The following is a 22,287-nucleotide window of genomic DNA, read 5'->3' on the forward strand; positions in this document are numbered from 1 at the left end:
GTGCTTGGGGACAAATCGAGCATGAAACTGCATGATTCCTAGAAAATAGAAAACTGTACCCTCAGCTTATGTCACGGCCCTGTGTGCAGTGCAAGGGACGTGCAGAAGGGACGGAGGCAGACAGGGAAGAGAGTGGGGCACAGGTCCTCCTGCCCTCCCCAAACCCTCATTTCCGAGTCAGCCGACAGAAATCCCCCCATTTGCTCTCACTTTTTATTCTTTCTCTGTGCACCTTCTGTCAAGAGTGGGAAGGACTCACTGTCACTGCAATACTTAACTCTGGATCTCAGCACCTCCAACATCTGAATGCAGGCACCAGTGTGGGATAACAATCTCTGCTCTTTCAAGTGGAAGGGGACCTCAACTTTCCCTAAGCCACACAAAGGCCACAGACCACAACTGGGTGGTATCTGAGGGCTTTCCTGAGAAAGGCTCACAATTTGTGGGGGCTGAGAGGAAATTTAAGCAGCCACATTCCAGAATAGTGCATGTGTAACATGTACTTCATCATTTTGGGTTTAAGAGGTGCCACAGATTGCATAGAAAGTTATTAAATTATTTTAGGGAGCTTAAAAATACTTTTGATTTTTTCCATCTCTCCCCATCTGCAAGGCAGGTGTCCAGCACTACAAGCCAACTGAGGGAAAGAAACTTTACTCTCTATAAAATGTTATGAATAGTCTGTGATTCTACAAAATAGAGTTCTGTGCATAAAGCAACATAAAGATGTAATATCTCAGGTTCTTTCAGAGGTAGAAGCACTGCTATTGTCATTTCTTTGTATTCCCATTGTGGCTTAGAGCCCTAACCATGGTCCAGGGCTTTGCTGTGCTTTGTGCTGGGTTTAGCCAGTGTCAACAAACCCTGGAAAGTGTGGACTATTCTGTGTCCCTTTTGTGGAACTTCAAAACCCTTGCAACCCATTCCTACCACGGGGAATAGTGCTGGATTTAAAGAGCTCTGGAAGGCAAGATCAATTTCTGTGTTTACAAGACGTAGAAAGATATTTTTCTGATAAAATAAGAGGGCTGCACTACATAGCTATGGAGTAAGTGCAGATGAAGAGGGTCACGAAATTGCAACTTGTTACTGAATTGCACAGGTGTATCTCTAACCAGGTATGTGTGTACATCTATTTCTTTCTATATATTGCTAGAGTTACAAGGCTTTCTGTTTGCTTTCAATCAGTGATGGAGATATTTCTATTTTGAGCTATAGTAGTATTAAACCATTGGTATCTTGCTGACTGACTAAAAGTATTTTATTTTTATGAGCATTTTTTCTTACCTGAACAATATCTTAGTGTTTGACGAAAGGAAATTATATGATTCTAGTTTTTTTAATTGGCCTGAAATGCTCTGCATGCACTGGAGACAGGATTGAGTCTGTAATCTTTATTTGAACCAGGGTCTGTGTACACCTGGGAAGCATGCAGGCTGTCACTTTTCTGTGGCCTAATTAAGTGTACTGTGGTGTAAGACTTGGCAAGGAACAAACATTTGCAGGAAGCTTGTACTGTGAGAATGCTTCATACTCTGCATGAAGAAGGAAAACTTGGCCTGTATAACTATGATTTGCTGTTCTGAAGACTTGATTATTGAGATGCTAATAAATGAGAATTAATTGTATTCTGACAGTCAGAGATAGTACTTTTATATCTACATGCTGATTAATTTTATACCAGTGAAAGAAGAGGTCAGCTCGCAGGAGATGGGTAATAAACATTCTGTACCACTCCACTGAGTTCCATGTATCTGAATTCTCTCTGTAAAATAAAGGATATCTGCACATTTAAGCAAAGAATTAACTGTTAAATGTGGATATTGACACTGGAGATAAAGAAAAGCATTTCTAGTTACTTAAATCCTACTGCGAAAACAAGCAAAACATTTTCTGAAATACAGACTGCCCATTGTGCTGCATTGAGAGCATGCAAGAAATTTAATATGGTTCCTGCCTTTGCCTGCAAGATGGGAAGCAAACGCTTATTGCTACATTTATTTGGCTTTTCGTCCTCTGTATTCAGCTGTATGAACAGCAATTGCAAATGCAGAGAGTGTTGAGGCTTCTTGCTCTTTAGGTAGGAGAAGGACTCACTTGGGCAGAGCTTTGTCTCACTGTGGTGACTTTGGTGGTGTACAGCCCTGGTACCTGGGCTCCTCCTGCCCCAGAGCAGGAGCACGGTGGGCAGCTCTTCCCCAGTCTGGACATGATGTTTTGGAAAGCTCGTTCTCCTTCACATTGGGCAGAGGAGGTTCAGCTTTTCCGTGCTGGTGGAGGATCAGGTTACAGCCTCTGGTGCTGCCTCACTCAAGGTCTGTTGCTTTCCCCTCTGCTGCTACAGGGGCATCTAAATTATGGTTTATGCTACTCCTGTCATCTGAAAAACCTTGTGGATTACTCAAAGACAGAAAAATCAGTTACTGGAGGTTTATAATGTATATACTGCATATCTTGCTATGAGCAATGTTGGTCACTCACCTGTGGCTCTGTCTGGCTACTGCTGTCCCGAGTTTCATTCCATCAGTGCCTCTGCCTGCTTTACAGAAGGATCACTCAGTTAACAGAGTCCACAGTGATCCCTTCTCCCATGTGCCCTTGTCTGGGCATACAAATCAAACAGGAGGGAACTCGGGCAGTTCTGCTGCCTGGATAAGCTGGGGACAAACTCAGACAGAGTGAAGGAACAAACAGGCCAGAGGATTCATGGGCAAGGAGGTGGCTTTGCCTGTGCTGTGGAATGAGCTGTTGTGCTGGTTAGAGGTGGCAGTGTCCCCAGGGTGCAGGACAGCTCATTGTCCATTCCAGAGAGCTGCTTTCAAAGGTGCCATCCTGAAGCAGGTAATCCATGTCCATAAATGCCCAGATGTTCAGCTCTGGGGAGCATTTCTCTCCTTACTGTGTCCCAGTGTTAGCTAACAGTCTTCATTGTATGTTGCCTCTCACTTTCATTAGTAATTACTTAATCAAACTCTTATTTTTGAGTCTCTTGCTGCCTTTGTGGCCAGTCTCATAGTGATATCTTCTGTGATGTGAAACCAGGTTAAGGCTCACATACACAAAATACGTGTTTCCATGATGCTTCAATACTGTTTTAACAATCAAAAGAACATTGGAATTAAACAGTCAATATTATTGGTTTCTTTAAAAACATCAAGTAATAATCCGAATCCATTTTCACAATTTTCCTTAAGCACTAGAAAGTAAAGCAGTTGCAATTTCCATTGTAAAGGTTTATTAGAGCTTCTCCTAATTTTGAGAAAATAAAGGAGTGCATCTGTGAAAAGGATTAAAACAGCAGTGTTATACTTTGGTCATTTTTAAAGCCACTGTTGAGGAGACAAATAGCTTCTCTTATGGTCTCTTGTAGGTCTTGATCTTCTGCTCCCTGGGGTCAAGAGGAATGTTTCCACTGATTATAATAGTGCTACAGTGGACAAATATGGCTGGTTATAGGAGAAGAGTTGAATTTCAGAGAGGGAAGTTTCAACTGACATTATTTCAGAAATTTCCCTTTTAATCAATGCAACTTTTTTTCCCCCAGCAATCTCTTCACAGCTTATTCATGAGGAGAAACACTCCTGTAAATGAGATTAGAAAACAGGGCAGCTTTGAGTGGATTCAAGGCTCACATACTAAAAACAACCTCATTTTACAGCATGAACTATTTTAGACTTGAAACATTGGTGTGTTATTTCTACATTTAAATGTAGGTTATGATGCTAGATTAATCTCCTCACTCATCTTCAGTTTGCCACACATAGAGTGATCCTAAGAGATGCAGAAATATTTTTATATAAAGTTCACCTCATGATAGGTGTCTAAAGACTTTTCTTTCTTCATCCTTACTTCTCTATGCTTCAGTGCAATATATTGGTGTGTAAATATTTGACTTTCGTCATCTTTACTGTTATATGATTCATGTCACAGCAATAAATTGTTGCCTAAGCACATACTTATGTGCATAATTGAATCAGGTCCACTCTGTGGCTTGGCTTTTGAAGTAGTGCCAATGTTTTCCATGGGACCGTGTGGAAGGCCAGGCATTACGTGATGTGAACAACACCCAGGGAAAATATTCATGTACATAACTGTATCAAACGGCTAAATTCACATTTTCAAATAAACCTGAAACACTTCATTTAATCTAGAAGGTCATTAAAATTATATTTTCTGATTCTGTCCTTAGATTTTTAAAAATCTGAAGTGCTTCAGGTCAGCTTTAGTGCATTAACACCACAGAGCTCTTGAAATCCCATGGGAGAGATGGACAGTATTTTCCTGCTCTACAAAGCTGCTGGTACTGAACCTGCAAACATTTAGACACCTGCTTTTCTTGTAGATCTTTATTGGAAGTGCTCACTCACATAAAACATGTAAATAACATCAGGGTCTTACCTACAAGCTTGGGGCCTGAGTTGTTTGTATTTCTCTATTTAGAAGAGTGACATTAAGTATACCTGAGATATAATTTTACCAGAATGTATTGCATAGTAATATTAACTCCTGGGTGAGATTTAGGTTGTGCCCTCCCAGCAGGCCCAGCCATGTCACCTGTAATCTTTCACAGGCACACAGGCTGTCATAGACAGAGCTCCCCTCTGCAGATCAGTCATATTTTAGGTCTCACAATTGATATATCAGTCACAGCATAAAATGCAATCCTTCCTGTAGACCAACTGTTTACCAGAGTATAACACAAACTCTCCTCCTGTGTCTCATTTCATCACACTGCTCCACGTAGCGATGTTTCAATGCGAAATGAAGTTTTTTCATGCTGTGCTTCTGAGTAGAAAAAAGACAGAAGTACATGTATGATAAATGGCAAAGGTTCCAAGAGAAACCTTGCAAAACAATACAATTTGGAAGCATTACATTTGCTTAAATAATTTAGTACATAAATGGATCTGTTAAAGTTTTATAACCAAATACTGTTTATGTGGCTTTGGGTAGAAAATCCGTTGTATTTCTACTGAATCACTTAATCTTATATCTTATTTAGAAGTTAGGAAATATAGCTAACCTGAGAGATATCACTGTAAAGCACTTTTGAAATCAGTAGCATTAGAGAAATATTATTTTCTTTTAATTAACTTCATACACTTAAGTTTTTCTCATGAAAATAAATGTTTTAAATTTCTCTGAGGTTGAGTTCATTTTCTGCTTGTTTTAAAGCAGAAAAAAACTGCATAGTGTAAGTAGGTAAGCTATTTGATCCCATGCACTAGGAGTGATATTTAGATCTGATATTTGGATACTAAAATATGACCTGAGTTCTCTGGGATATTTGCGTTTGCACTTTATCCATAAGTAAGTTTTAAAAATTATCAGCAATATTACTCTTGTTGTCATTAGAACTGGGGAGCATTCTGAAAATCAGGATTAATACTATTTGATCTCAGAAGACAAGTAGTTTGCTGAGATACCCAAAATTAGGCACCATTTGAAGAGCTGAGTATATCCATTGTCATTTCCCCCTGGAATACTGAAATAATGGAGAACTCAACATTTGCTGACAAACCAAAGGCAAATCTTTGTCAAGACTCTTTAAAGAAAAATTATCTCCAGGGCCAAATATGAGCTGGGAAGCTTAACTCCACTTTAAAAGAATGTGTAAGTGCATTCTGTGTCTTCAGAAATGTCCCTGTGTCTAGACTGTATAAACATTAAGTGCAGGTATATAAATCCTTGAAAGGAGCACATACCCAAGCATTTCCAAGGTGAAGAACAGACTGACAGAAAAAACCCCTCTTCATAATGAGGCTCTGCAGAGATTTTTATTTATTTATTTTTTCTTATCAAGCTTGCTTTTTCTGTGAGGCATTTTTTAGCCTGTTGAAACTTTTGTAATAATAAATGCTGATTCCACCATTCCTGTTTGAGTATGAGAATTGTGGTCCCCAATTCCTATTCATAGAAATGTATCCTGCCTCACTACCCCTTCACTCAGAATTTGGGATTTATGACAATGTTTACCTTGCAGATATTGTCAAGAGCTGACCAACAGGAAAACCAATTTTTTCCAGCCATGAAGCTCTGTAGCTGTGAGTTCTTGTGTGGAATATCTTTTTTTTTGTCTCGGAGTGTGCTATTTTATGGTGGGAAATCTTTTGATAGGAATGTATTTTAAGGCTCTCATGTAACAACCGAGGAGTTCTAAATTCTTAACTGGGAATTTTTTTATAGCTCTCAATTAAGCTTTTAAAATAAAAAGCAAAGGATATTGCACTAAATGCTGGAGGAACTCAATGCTGTCATGAATTTTCTTAATTAAAAATCTTTTAATGTTTTCCTTTTTTATAAAGCAGTAATTTATGGTAGCTAAGTAACAGCAATGAAACACAATCTTTTGATGACATCAAAGCTGTGAAATATTGTGAAATATAAAATATCCTAGGTAAAAAAATGTCTACTTTTATTGGAGATGGTTTATAGCTTTTCCATGGTAATAGTCAGTTCAGCTCAGTATTACAGAAAGATCCAACAAACACAAAACTGTTGTCAAAAATTATTGAACAATAAATCCTTCTAAAGAGGAAAAAAATAAGAATTGATATTTCAGTAAGGAAAAGAGGTTTTTTTCATGCTGGGGACCCCATTTCTCATATAATTGTGGTTTAACTTCATGGGAAGGAAACCAGTAGAAAATATTCTTAACTCTGCAGGAGCTGTATGTACAGCCCCCCCATTTTGGTGATCCAAAATCAAAGGAAATTGTCTAATGTCTAATTTGTTGTGATGAAGTGTTTATGCAGAACTGTGAATACAACCTTAAAAATTGCACTGAGATGGCATTTACATCTAAAGTTTCTATTGCAAATGTTGACTTTTTAAATAACCATTTTTTGACACCAGATGATAAACACTGATGTATTAGCAATGTAATTTAATATTTATAGTATTTGTCAAAGGTCATAATTGTTAGACATTTTATTAACTAGGCCTCATTATTAAGTGAATAACTTGTAGACCCCATGTGAGAGCATTTGGAGTAGTGCATGATCTGTCACACACTGAAGAAAAAAAGACAATGCAAATCATGTTTGTTTTGCTCACTAAAAAGCTTGAAAATAATGAATAGCCATTTATACTCAGAATACAATATTTCAGAAATTCTTCCTGTTTAGGGACAAGACAATCAGGCCAAAATAGAAGCAAAAATTAAATGGAATTAAAATATTACCTTATTAATCATACCATTTAGAGTCCAAGCAAGAAATATCAGCATCTTAAAACTTGAAGTTATTTGTTAAAAACTATGCGTGCAACTTGATATAACATATACACAACTCAATAGATGTACACTGGTGTGCACTCCTGTCCTTTTCTTTTTTCCAGACTTACAGAACTACTGGACCCAGAAAAAAGTTCCATAATTAGACCTTTAGATATTGCACTCTTCAACTAATATTTTTTAAAATCCCAGATGTTTTCCCATCTGGATGATATTTGAAACACAAAAATGTGCCCACCAGTACATATGTGACTACAAATGAATAATATTTACTTGGCATGGTACTTTTATTTATTCATCAGCAGCAACTTCCTACATGCCCATCATAAACTGAAAATAAGACTGGATTAGCATGCAATCTGTTTTCATTTCTTTTATTCTATCAAAGAAAATCCAAATCTAGGCAGAAAACATATTGTGACAACATCAACTAAAGCTCAGAGATTCTGTTATTTTAATTCAATGTATACTTTGAGCCATCAGAATTTTGTGAGTTACAGGTCTCCAAAAGTTGTCAGGGTACATTGAATGATGCAGAAAGCTGAGTCAAAACACCAGATCACCAATGTTAGTTGGCTAAGATTAGAGACATATAGGACTGCAAAGAGAGGAAGCACTCCGGTGAAAGAGAAGAAATTGTATGACATTCCTAATTTTCCTGGACTTTGTCCTTCTGAGTGTGTTAGATCTGCAGCCTGGTCTTGAATCCTCATCTGCTTCTATTTACTCTGAAAACAGCAAACCCCAAGAACATTATATTAATCTGCTCCTGGCAAAAAGTTTCTCCCAGCTTCCACTTTTGCCATGTGTATTTGTGATTTTTGTCACTGAGACTGAAGGTTATTTTGGGCTGTATGTTTGAAGGTTTTATTTTGAACACTTCAGAGTGTTCAGGATGCACTCACCTACAGAGAATGGTTTGTCCTGCAGAGCACAAATTTCATATATACTTTCTGTGCCCCTCATTCAACTCAGCTTGATGGAAGCTTTCCCTCTGCTCCATTTTCTCCAGATTAAACTGATTTGGAATTAGCCACTCACATGGATCAGATCCTCTTCACATATTAATTAATTAATTGCAATTAGCCATCATGTGTAAACAGGTTCTTCAGTTAACAGTGGCACTAGAGTAGCAGTTTTCAGTGGAGTCTCTTTCCAAGGAACAGCACTTTCTGAGGAAGTGTAAATCAGTGTGATAACCCTGCTGTACACTGCGCTGAGGATCTGGTGAAAACCACTACTGGCACAAAACTTCCACTGGAGTCTTTAGCACACATTGAGCTGCCTGAATTTCTTGTACTCAGGGGAGGAGATGAAGTGGGTTCAGTTGTAACTGTTGGTGAGAGGGGAGATTTTTGCTAGGACAGGAGAAGTGGTGTGTCTAAATATCCCACACTGAAGGCTGCTTAGGGCATTCCTCCTGGTACTTGAGCATTTCAGGGAAACAGACTCTCTTTAGGTTCATGGAAGCTTGCTGTTGCCTTCAGCAGAATCCAGTTATCCCTAGGCAAAAAATACTCCACAGCATTTTACTCAATTTAAAAACAATGCATACATGCCTCTGGTTCAGACATGAAGTAATTTACACTGAATTAAACCATGAACTGAGAATATTCACTGAATATAAGTAGACAAAAGAAGCCTACATATTTCATTGCTGTATCATATGTGTGCAGAAGGAAAATTATGTGCCAGACTAAAAGGATCACCAGAAATAAGTTCTTATCAACAAAATAAAGAAGATTATAAATTATTCTCTTTAGCTTGAAATTTCACTGGAAATATATCACCAGTAACAGCAAAAATGTAATACAAAGATTGCGGTCTCTAACAACTTCATAAAACATTGTATTAAATCAGAGAACAGAACACAATAAAAACATTAAGCAATTAGTTCTAAAATTCTTGAAAGAGTCAACACCAGGCTTAAAATCCCCAGGTCTCTACAAGATCAAAGAAAATGGCAAGGGTCTTACTGAGAGTTGATCTCTTTCTGAGATCGTAGTGGTAGAATGAAACTTTGATGTGTTATATACTTAAAGACAGATTAAAATATTTTAATGAAGGTAAAAATTAACTGTGGAGTGGCCAACCTTAATAAAAATAGTTCAGTGTACAGTTCTGTGCTTGATTTGCTTACCAATGCGTGCTTATTTTAAATTGGAATTGAGTATCCAAAGATCTGAAGTGAATGAACGCACAATTATCTTCTTTTATTTTAATTTGGTCTTGTTGATCCTCTAGGCTCTTTTAAAATCACAATGACATAGATTAAAAAAAAAAAAAATCTAAGGTCATGACCTTTTATGCATCTATGAAATAAATGTAGAGTTCATAGCTGGGAACATGATCATTTTGGTTGATATAAATTGAAGCTGACAAGGGGACAGGCTCTGAGGGAGCAAAACCCACTCTTCTGTGAAAACCAAGACCACTAAATATATTTCCGTATTAAAAATGACATATTTTTATAAATATCAATATCGATTGACCATGGCCTCAAACTGTGCAAAACAAACCTGGGTAAATGGTCTAAAAATTGTAAGAATTATTAGTTTACTACCTTTGCAAATTAGCAAAAAAGATAAGAATTCTTATTCATAAAGTTAAGCACCTCATTTTAGAACCCTAGAGCGGGTGCTGACCAGTAGCACTGGTTGTTCACATGGAATAGTACATGGTCATTTAAAACCACAGCCTGAATCTTCAGAAAAGAAAAAAAAAATAAAAATTACTCAGAGGCAACTGAAATCACTAAAGCAATACACAAGGCGAGAAAAAAATAGTCACTTTTACTTTGCAAAGAATCAAACTTCCTTCTCTTAAATTCCTTCGTGCAGCAAAATGAATTGGTCAGGAGGGGAGATGTGGTGCCTTTCCAGAGCAGCATGTGCAACCTACGCTTGCAACTCATTCCGAGGTTCCTTTTCTCTCAGAGGTTGAGGTCAAATTTATTTAACCTGGGGGTTGCCTTGCTCCAGGCCCTTACTCTGTTCTGGCTACTCTTGGCCACCCCTGTGTGGAGGCAGACATCTCCCCAAGGGTGCCCTACAGGTCTGTAACTCTTTGGGGCAGGAACCCAAGGTGCTTTTACTTTTGCAGTGGTTTCCACAGCCAGCAGTAACAGCCATATCCTCATAAAATGCAGCACTGGAGATGGTCAAGGAAATAGTCGCAGCATGACAGAGAGAGATTACAACTTCATTTTCGGTCCCATCCAAAATTAACATGAAATGATATTGCCAAGCAAAACAGCCTCAGCACTTAATTTGGGGCATTAGTGATGCCATTATAAAATATGAGCTGCTGATTCTCACCCTGCCTCAGAAGCTTTTTATGCTTCCCAGATCAGCTGGCTTGGTGAATTAATCAGATGAAAAAGGCTCAGTTCGCCTGCACGAGAAACTGAAAGGATTGTCTGATGGCTTATGAAGCTATGTGATTTGTTTCATGGTGTGGAGACACTGAAAGAGAATTTTTATTAAAAAAAGAGGTCTTGGAACACAGTCCTGCATGTGGTCAGCTCAGTGGGGTATTATTTGAAGCAGAATGTGAACAAGTAGAATTGAAATGGAGGGATCTTTGAAGAGTAATGAAAAAGGGGATTCAGTTGCCAATAAAACAACTGTTTGGGATACTGAAGGGAGATTCCTCAATCATTTAAAATCATCCTGCTCAAGAAATTGATTGTATTTTTTTTTCTTAGGGAACGAGGGGAATAAAAGGTAGATGAACTCTTCAACAACCTAAAGCAAATTTCACAACTTCCTGGAGAATTTGTATGTGGTCATAATTTTCTCACAGCAACTGTCTTCAGGGGCAATTTCTTTCTTCTTTGCCTATTTATACTTTAGCAATCTTGGTTTCAAATCTGCTGCAGGTCTTTACTGTCTTCTCTGGTTTCCAGAGAAAGGATAGGGATGTCATGAAGTGCCTGAAGTAATGAATGTTGCTGAAAAATATGCCTTAAACTACACAAATTACAAAAGATAAACCTTGCCCCCCCTAACTCTAGAGCAGGAGAAAGGCCCTGCAAGCTATTAAAACTAGTGGGGATACAGCTTTTCTCCTCAAAAGCTGTGTAGTTTTAAGATTAAGATCTCAGCACCCAGAGGCACCTCCTGTTCCCTCGTGTGGGTTCTGCTTGCTTTTTATTTTTCCTTTTTTCTCTGTCTTTTAAGAGAGGGAGTTGAACTCCTTCACATCATACCTGGGCTGCGTACTCAGACTAAAGTGTCACACTGATTAATGGCAATAGTTAGTGCACAGAAAAATTGCTTCATTATTGTGCAAATATACATGTAAAATATTTCAATTTCTACATGTGTTTTCTATATGCACATTAAATATGTATGTATGTATAAATTGACATTTAAGTGATATAAACTTAAATTGTGGAAATTATTTGGAAAAATTGTCATATAAAAATGAAATAATTTTGGTACATAGGAAAGACATAGCTTTCTTGAATTCTCAGAATTTTTCTTATACCAGAGTGGTGAAAATCTGAAATTACAATCCTTGTTGAACAATCAAACAAAAAAGTAAAGAACAAAAGTTTTTGTAGATGTTTTGGAAATATTTTATTTTGCTTTCAACTTTCTTCAGTCTATTTCTTTCTAAATTTTTAAAATGCAAAATTGCTTGGACTTTGTTTCTTTTCTTCTCCTATTTTGCCTAATTTCTTAATTTGAAATATCAAAAAAGAACTTTTTTGGAATCTATGCTAAAATGGTTTGGGCTAAAGGATTTATGCCCTTGTTTCACAAACAGTTTTGGCTATTAGAAATAACAGCTCTCTGGAAACAAACCCAAGCAGATCCCCTCCAGTCCAGCAAGGGTGTTCTGAGGCATCTCCAATTTGCCCATTGGAGACCTTCCCAGAATTGCCTCCAAAGCACCACGACAGCAGATCACTGAGAAGCTGTGGAATTGGACCTGAGTCTGTCCTTCACTTAGAACATTCTCAAACAAATGCCAGGGCTCCCTTGTCAGTGTGCACTGATAATTATTTTAAATGCATGAAGAGAGAGAAGAAGTTGACAGGTTTCTACATCAGTCCTGACCCTTCATCTTTCTTCTACACATCTCTGAGGGCTTCAGCTTTATTTCTTTTCTGGATTACACTATGGCAATATGATACCTTTGCAAGTCAGGCTCCTCTAGAGATGTGTGGTCAGTAATTAACAATGCATAACAATGCACAGTAATTTACTGTGAGACAAAGTTAAGAGGAGCACCTCATTCAATTAAAACTTGGCAAGGCAATGCAATTATCCACTCTGGAGTTTTGCCAGGATGCAGTAGTCTGTACCTTATCACCTGAAAAAAAGTGATGTGGGATGTATAGTCAGTATAAACCTCTAAAAACTCTTGGGTTTTAATTAATTTTTTAAAGCCAAATTTGGAAGGTAGTGAAACCACACAGCTTACAGGGCTCTAATTAAAACCTGTTTCTTTTTCCTAACCTCACCAGTAATTTCAGAGAATGTTGCCCTTAGATAAAATTAATTCAAACCCACTGTCCAAAAGTCAATCCAAGCCTACTGCCTGCTTGTCTAATTGTACACCTACTGACTCAGGTGTAACACCCAGCATGCCTTGATATGAGGCTCTTTCCATGAACAGTACAGGTTTGGCCAGGACATCATATTGCTTCATTTTATACTCATGTGCTCCTCTGTCTGACCAGGCAAAATCCCATTGCAATGAGCAGGAATTCACCTGAGTAGACTCCAGTTTTCCTGGGGTCCCTGATCAAAACTGATCACCCAAGTGATGTACTTGGTGCATATTTACAAATTATTTCTGTCTTCCTCCACTTTTGGGAAATTCATTTGGGAACATTCATTGTCAAGAATTTTAACTTTTCTACCGGCTGCTGTTCCCTGTGAATTGCCCTTGAACTTTGTTTAGTGTTGAGAGAGTAACTTTATCTCATTCCTGGGTGCAGCTTCCTTAGGGATTGAAGTCCACCTATGTTCAACCTGAAGCAACAGTTGAGTTTCACATGTCTACTTTTTCCTTTCCAAAGGCTTTTGGGTGAAATTTCAAAGCAGGGATCAATCTTTGCATAACTCTTATGATTTCTTGATGAATCATATGTTCTGCTCTCCGGTTCAGTACTTTGAAACATATGATCACAAAAAAGAGAAAACTTTACATTAAATAAATGTTTATTAACATGGCCTGGTGAAAGACAAATCTACCCAGGGAAGGGAATTATGCAGATAATGCTTGTGATTTGTTTCTACAGCTTGAAAGCTAAAATTCATGGTATCTAGGTGTCGCCTGGACTAAAATTTCTCTGGAAAAAGTGTGCAAAACTAAATAACAATGAAATATAAATGTAAAGTTAATAAATGGAAGTTCCACTGTAAGATCCAAAGTGGTGTCCTTAGGATGGCCTGCCTGATACCTCACAAGAGTATGGAGAATGGGGTTAGATGGTGAAAAAGCAATTAAGGGAGCGGAGACAGAAGAGGAGGCTGAAATACGTTCAAGAGAGATTTTAGTGTAAGTGCAACCATGAGAAATACCAACTCAAAGCATGGTCAGAGAGCTACTGAGTTTATGTAGGTGTAACATAAAATCTGCTTTATCCATCTGAATGTCAGGCTTTAATCCTTCCCTCTGTTACATCCAAACTGGATAGTGAACAGATTTTTGAGGCCAGGCTGTGATCTCTGATATTTCTTACTGGCAGCAGTGAGGGTCAGAACCTGTGTAGAACATCCCAGACAAAAAAGTTATTTCAAAGGGGCTAGTGCTATTACAGCCTTTAGCTAATAGCCAAAAGAGAAATGAGTGCCAGTTCCAGAAATTATTGACTTCCTTTTGCATGGGTCTTCCAGTGTGTGCTCTCAGGGTCCAGAAGGACCAACAATGAGCTGCCCATTCCTCATCTGTACAGGATAAGACCTACAGTGGCAGTAGCTCTGCACAGAACACCTTTATTGCCTTCTCTGGTCCAGGATAGACAGAAAAGGAGTATCTAGGTTATAGATGACAGAATTATGTGGAAACCAATGGAATTGTAGTAGCTATGGCAAATTATATACTGCAGTCTTAAATTCCTTGTAGAACACGTGTTGTTGTAAAAGAGGGAATCGCAGTTATCAATAATAATGCAAGGGAATGCCAGCCCCAAATTCTTGGGAAGTGTAAATTAATAGTTAATTTATGTTGCTTTATACCAGCAAAATATACCAGCTCTATATAACAAGCATGGGTGAAGGATCTGCATTTTTTTTACTGACTCAAAAGAAGAATAAAAAACTAGTATTTCCCTCTAAGAAACTACAAAGAAAAAATTATCTATGACCTTCCAGAGGATGTTGGGTAACTCGATCAATGAGAGAATAAGAAGAAATGGGTTATGACCTCAGCAAAGGAAATGAGCCCTGGTGGAAGCTTTCTCTAATGCTCACTAATACTCAGGGAGTTCTAGACACCTGATATCAAAACAGATGAAAGTTTTGATGCTATAGAAAGATACAGTGAATATTTTATGCCACAGAAAAAGCTGAAAACCGATTTTAGCAGGCAGAATTGATGATTCCACATAGTTCTATTTTGCTTTTATGTCCAGATCTGCCTTTGAATCAGATATCAACTTATCATATCACCATAAATCCCTAGAGAAAATGTGTCTTATTTACCTCAAAATTTCGTGGAAACATTCTATTCTGTGAGGATATTTGTTTATCAGTAGCCAAATAGAGTGCTGGGAAAAAAACCAGAGCTAGATAATAGAGAATTGCATCAAATAAGTGTATTACACACATGGTTTCTACTAATATTTTCTGAAATCTTGAAAAAATACTGCACATAATTCATAACAGCTTTGTCTTGTAAGCTGGCACTTCCTCTGCAGATGACAGTCAGTTTCATTGATCCTGGCAGTATTAAGGGCCAATATTTTAAAGCAAATTAATGTTCTGGAACAGTTTCTTCCACAAGTTCTACATGAACAGACTTTCTTTCAGTAGGATTCCTCTTTTCACTCTTTAGTTCCACTAAAATATTTTAAAGGAGGAGGAGAAGCCCAATTTTAACTTTGCCATGGGTTGTTCAAGCAAAGAAATACCCTCCTCTTTATCATATTGGTTTCAAATAAAGAGGTATGAAAGGCAAGCCATTAAAACCTTTTCCTTCGTGTTTCTCTGAACTAAGTAAATTAGGAGAGGAATGGTGAGAAATCGAAATAATTGTCTTAAAGATCTGAAATTTCATTTGTTTCCTTTCCCCAGAACTGATACGCTTCCATTCAGATACAGTGTCCAGTCTATGCCTTCTTCACAGTTTGCAATAACACATAAAACTGTTTGTTTGACGTCTTGATCACAAACAGAGGCTACCTGTGCACAAGGTAGCAATCAGTTAGAAAGCCAGTGACAAAGCAGTGCCATCACATTTTGTGGTCAGGGGCATTAAAAAGCCAGCATTTCATTTATTTTCTTCCTATGTGGCTTTTGTTAGATGAAATTACTGATTCAACCAGAGCCTGTGTAGTTAAGAGCCAAATAGTGGAGCTAACTCACAGGAGGCGTAGGTCATGCTGAGGGTGAATGGACAAATAGGAGATAATCTGAGCTTCAGGAACAGTAAATTATTCCCTTTCCACACTACCTATGGTGACCCAGGACAGGTCTAGCAGCTGATGATGTAAGTTTCTCTCAGAAGGAAATTTTTCCATGCACTGTTGAAGTTGAAAGCCTCTGGCCATGATTTAAGCCTGTAAAATGAAATGGAAGAGCTCATCCATAAAGGGGAGGGGGCTGCACAGTTTTGATTCTCTCACTCCTGTAGCTGCAAAGTGGAACCACATTAGCTCTGCTGTCTGGGCCTTCAACTCCTCTAAAGACTTGTGTGTCAGGATTTGTTGCACAGTGTGAAAACCAAACATCAAACCAGCATACTTGTTTGTCAGTGAGCTGATATTAATTAAACTTGTTCAATTTACAGTAATAAAATAAAATAAATTTTTCCAAGTGCCATAGTTTTAAACACAGTCTAGCATCTGAAAAACATCTTGTTTGTTTTGGACTCACACATCCCCACCACAGAGCTGGAATTTTGCTAACAGCTCCTGATACATGAGCCAGAAGGGAGTGGAACTCACTCTGCCTTTGCTGCTTTGCCTTTTTCTAGTACTAGCAAATTATTAAGGACATAAAGGTATGTCTGTCAGCAAGTCAAGTGACGTTAAACTCTCACCTGGGGCTGAGGAACAAAAAGATGCCATATTTCACAGTCTTCTTCCTGATCAGAACCATGGTTTCAGGCAAAGTTTCTATTTTATATAACATTTAATATCTTGGTTGTTGCCAACTGCAATGGGGTGAAACATTGTATACCAACTGTCAGCCTCATGTGAACATTTAAAAAACAGATGCTAAATCTTTGAAGTCATTGTTAAGTTTAATGGCTTCAGAAAATCATTACTCAAATCCATTCCCTAAGGTCTTTTTGTCAAGTTTCAGAGGACCTAAACTTAAAACAAAACTAAACACCCTTCCAAGAATTTATCTGGCAATTAAGCAGATTTTTTGCTAAAGATTTTCTGTGGAATTAGAATCTGATGATTCCTAGAAACTGAATTGCTAAATCCTACCAAGGTATCCTGAACACTCATGGAGTGGTCTGCAGGTTGCCTGCTGGTCACTCATACTGCATAAAAATGCCAGTTGCCATGTTTTGCATTTTGTGGGCATTCCCTGTAGAGTATAGCAAAAGCACAATGTAGTAACATGCAGTCAAAAACTGTGTGGTGGCCTGAGTCTGGCTAATGCTGAAGCTGCAGTGCCAGCAGAACAAAATAGAAAAAAAAAAAAAAGAAAAAAGAAAAAAAGAAAAGAAAGAAAAAAGAAAGAAAAAAGAAGAAATGGTAGTCTGAAATGATTGATCAGTGGCTACTAATGGCATTTTCATCAATACCCAGCTGATTTTCCCATTGCTCTTTCTTACATATTTATACTATTCACAGTCTGGCAAAAATTTACAAAAAAGTATCCAAGTGATAGTTTCACAGCAGGTGCTGGATCAAACAGGTCTTGTTCTGTGCCCCCTTGGGAGGCCTACATGGATCACAGGAATCCTGATACTGCCCTTCAGATGACCTGTGGTAAAACTGCGGAAGATATGCTCAGTTTCTTCCAATGAATAAACAAAGTGTACATGAAATATTTGTATAACTATGAATAGGGGGTTTATTTTTCTATATATACTGCTTGCCTGTGTAGTTGATTGAAAATGGCATGAAGTAAATCTTGCCTAATAGATACTTATATAAGATTTTTATTTAAATGTCCAGCAGTGTAAATGTCAACATTTGTACTTTGATTGTTGTATGAATATACCGGTTTCAACTGGATAGTAAGGGGGAAAAATGCAAGAGTATGCACGGGCTTTACAAGGAAAAATATATAGCAGGCTTATAAAACACAATTTGAGAAAGTCTTACTAAGCTTTGAAGGCCAAGACCAAAAAGTATTCTGTAGATTTTGGACCTCATCCACTGCTCTTAGCTGCAAGCTGCAACTTGGAAACTAAGAGAGGCTTTCTATAATGTACTCATGTCATGTTCAGGCAGTGCCAAATTATTTCTCATCAGAGCTGAGGTTTATTGCAGCTGGATTATGATTTTTTGACTGTGCAAACAATGACATTGAGGTGTCTGTCCTTTCCAGAGTCATTAAAATCTTTGTCATGAATTACAAGAATCAGGAATCTGGAGGTGGACTGAGGAGAAACACAGATGAATATTGAAGATGCAGCAGACTTAGTAGAACAAACTGGAGCACAGCTCACAGAGAACTGTGAAGCAGAATGCCTGAGCCTTGCAAGAAACAGTGTTGGAAAATTGTAAAATGCATCACTAATCTATTTTCATGACAAAAAATAGTGAAAAATATTTGAAATACTGTTGCAGTGAGCCATTATTATTAAAATGTTTAGTATGCTGCCACACATGCACTTCTGCAGTAAGCATTTTTTGTTTGTTCCAAGTTGAAGTGTAGCCATCCCAGTTTTGAGTAAAGGTGGTGCAAGTTACCATATGAAGCCCTGATTTTCCTCCCCCAAAGCTGGCACCATTTCTGGCACAGCCTGAGGGGCCCACAGGTAGTGTTGAACAACTGCACTCTATTACCAACAACACAGAACACGTTTTCTTTCAGAAATGCAACAAAATTAATCAGACTCCCTTAATTTATCCTGATTATGCTCAGACACCTCATCTAGGTAATTAAATCAGGCTCTGCTCTGCAGTCAGGCTTGCCCTGTGGAGCTCTGTGCCCCCTTAGACCAGCTATGCAGTGAGGAGCTGCAGGTGTTCTCCCAACTGAGGTGTGCTGAGCCTGAGTCAGGGCCAGCAGAAACATGAGACTGGGCTGACTTACAACTAAAACCAACTGAAGTGTGGCAAATAGACTTCTGTTAAACCCAAACTGCTTCTATTTGATATGAAGACATATTTCTGTCTGTTTATATTTTTGAATGATGACTTAGCAAAGCTTTTAAAAAACCCCCAAACCCTCCAAAAACTTTAGTGTCACATTTTCCAAGCAAAGGCAAGGTAGAGCTGAGCCTGCATGCTGACACTGGAGTTAGCAGAGTTAGCTGCACAATCCCTGGTGTTACGTGAGTAGTTCATACACAACATATGCTGATCTGAAGTACTGGCTGTTAGCTGTATTATTTCCACATGGGAAAGTATAATAATTTTTTTCTGTTGTATCCAGCAAATTCCTCTTTTCTTTGAGGCATATTTTCTTCTCCCTGCCCCCCTCAGGTTTTATTTATCAAGAACATTTTTAATAAATGGGAAATAGAAGGGAAAAACCAATCTTTCTCATGGTCCAGTTTTCTGAGTCTAAAACAGATACACACACAGCTAAAACAATCAGAAAAAATTAACCTGTTTTTATATAATGAATTACATTTCTTTGCCTGACAGATGATTGTGATTGTGATCGGTGTATTAATTAATCAGATTTATTAGTTTTACTGGGGTTCAGCACTGGATTTTCTTGGCTCTTTGCCACAGAACACATCTGACTTCATGTCTACATTTGCACTTTTGAGACCCCAGTGTTGCTGTTACAAGGTAAATTGAGACCTTTTAAGGATGTTCAAACATAACTCCTAGAATTAAGCAGAGATTAGAAATGTAGCACAATTGTCTTGATTATTTTAAACAAAATAAGGCAATTCCCAAGATGAACACCTTCACTCTGTCAAAGTTTTCTTGACAATAAACAGCAACTTAAGAAATTATTCCCTGTCTTGTCATGGAGAAAAGTAATATTTCTTTTGAACCTACCATTTTCTGATCATCTTGTCTGTAGAGAATGTCCAAATCCATAGTTCTTGTTTCCTAGGACAAGAGCTCTTAAACAAGCTGCTCTTCTTCTGATGATCTCTGTTTCAGTGGCGCTGCTCTCTCTGGGCTACTTGTATTGATGAAGAGCCAGAGTTGGAGGGTGATACACAACAGGACAAAGAATTGTTCCGTGGAATCTGGCTAATAAATCTGGCCAACGCCAAGCCTGAAAGTAGCAGGATTTGGCTTCAAAAGGAGCAATTCTGCTGAAACTCTATTCAAAATTCTCAGACTTTACATATGGAGAAAAGTTAATAAATGGTAATAAAAGAAATGAAATAACTTGCTTTAATTTCCTCACGTAACTGAACAATGTTTCCTTTGGGCAGTAGTTATTGCATTGAATCCACAAAGTTATTTTCAGAGCACTGGACGCAAATGCCAATAATGAAATAATAAAACTGAACACTGTGAACACCTTGCTAACCATCTGTAAACCAATTTTCAAAGAGAAAATCACATCAGTAGAATATTTGACCCATACAGGATTTTGCAGATGTTTTCCTATAGCCTTTGGGTTCTACCTCATTTCAAGGTCTATATAGTAGAAACAAATTGTGCATTTACACAGCAAAAGTCTAACTGAATTCCCATAAGAACCTTCAAAGGCTTTTATGTTTGACCAGGCACTGTGTTCTGCTACTTTGGCAAAGAGGTATTAACAATGACTTGTTAATAGTAATGGAGCCATGCCTTCTCCATATGGGTTCCAACACTTCAAGCTGTATCACCTGTCCATATTTAAAAGCTCCACCTTAAATAGATGATAAATGAGACCAACTTGACCTGGCCTTAGACCAAGGCATGGATTAAACAATTTCTTTCAGCTTGATTGGGGTTTTATTGAGGAAACCTGCTAAGTAAAAGCTGTTCAGAGTCACAGTGCTTAAGTATCAAAAGAGTGCATGGAATTTGAAAAACACTGTGCCAGCCAGACCCCGAGGTACCAAGAGAACAGAGACAAGCTGCACAGGACAGACAATGGTGAACCTTTTCTGGATTCCCTGTTCAGAGGAAGTCACATTCTGGATTCACATGTTTCAGCATGTGCATCTCTGAAACTTGCAAACTCTTAAAACTGTGTGCTCCTCTTCTAGAGCAAAGATGTCAGAGTCTTTGTGTGTGTGTATTCACGTATACATAAGCAGAGAGGGGATTTTATCATTAATTTGTGACCCTACCCCACAGTAATGTTAAATAAAAGCAGCCTTTAAGGAAGAGTGGATAAATGAAAGACACCAAATGTAGTTTTTATGGTGAAAAATCCATCAGGCAATGTAAATGAAGTTTCGATCTTTCATTTATTAATTACTGTTCAATAATTCTCTCTTTTAAGATGCTCTGAGTTACTTGGGAGACTTCCATTGTAGGCTTATGGTAACCTGTTTTTAGTAATGTTCTACACCACTTTGGGTCAGTGCTGCAGAGTTGTGCTTGCCTCTGACAATGGGTTGAAAGGAGAGTTTAAAAACCCTAAACACCAGTGATGAATATTAATGTGCTGATGTGACTGCAGAGATGCTTTCGTTCAGTTTTTGGCTCTGTCTTGGTATGTGAGGGTTTGTCACACATACAGCATGTCTTTTCAATTGCCACGAGGTTTTTGTATTAATGATACCTTCTGCTGTCTAATGAGTTTATTCTTTCACACATTATTTTTACACATGTTCAGTGCAACCAATCTGTATTGCTATTTTAATAAAAATAACAACAAAAGAAAGAGCAAAGTCGGGGCTCGGGGAGCACACAGCATGTCACTGTACAGCTGGTCTAAGCTGATGCTCAGCATTGCCATGGCAACAACACCAGAGGAGAGCAAGGGGTGGCTGGAGCCTCCTCCTCCTGTTGATCACAACCAATGGTTCCCAGCACAGAGCCAGCACCTACAGGATGTGATTTCCACCACTTTTTCAGCAATAAAATAAGACCTCAGCCAAAAATAAGACCCCAGACTTGACCTCTTTTCACTGTTTTGAAATTCTGCATAAGTGGAGTCAGCACAAAACTGTTCATCGGAACAGAATTTGTTTGGAAAGTTTTTTCATTGTTCAGATTTATACTTTTTAATCATTCATTAGAGAAACTGTAATTTTTATGATTTATGTTAATGATTTCACTAGCAAAAGATTTATTCTGTTAAACATAAAAACAATTCCAGGCAAGAAACTACTGGAAGGGAGAAAGAAAGATTTTGCCTTGAAGAGACTATGATCATCTTCAATCTTCAAAGTGGAAATGACTCCAACATTTTAAAATATTTTTTCTGATAAACTGTAATTAGAATCTAAACTTCCTTTAATAATTTCTCTCAGAATCTAATTTTTCATTAATCTGTTAATTAAGAAAATTCAAATTTATCATATATTTCTGCCCTATCTCTAAAGATCTGGAGTATTTGCCACTTGTTTTATTATTTGTTGTTGTCATTAATGCACCACTATTAATAAAATATTTTTATTAATCCATCAAAAATTTTGAGGTGAATACTATCAAGAAAAAAACCCCAACAATTTGCCTGCAGGCACACAGTCTGTGGTGATTGGGATGGGCTGGCCCAGCTCATCCCCAGTGGGCACAGCTGTGAGCAGCAGGTGAGCAGCACTGACAGCAATGAGCCATGGAGTGCCCAGGGCACTGACCAACCACCAAAGGGAGCAGAGGGCACACA

This window comes from Passer domesticus, chromosome 11 (assembly GCF_036417665.1).
Source record: "Passer domesticus isolate bPasDom1 chromosome 11, bPasDom1.hap1, whole genome shotgun sequence".
NCBI classification, from domain to species: Eukaryota; Metazoa; Chordata; class Aves; order Passeriformes; family Passeridae; genus Passer; species Passer domesticus.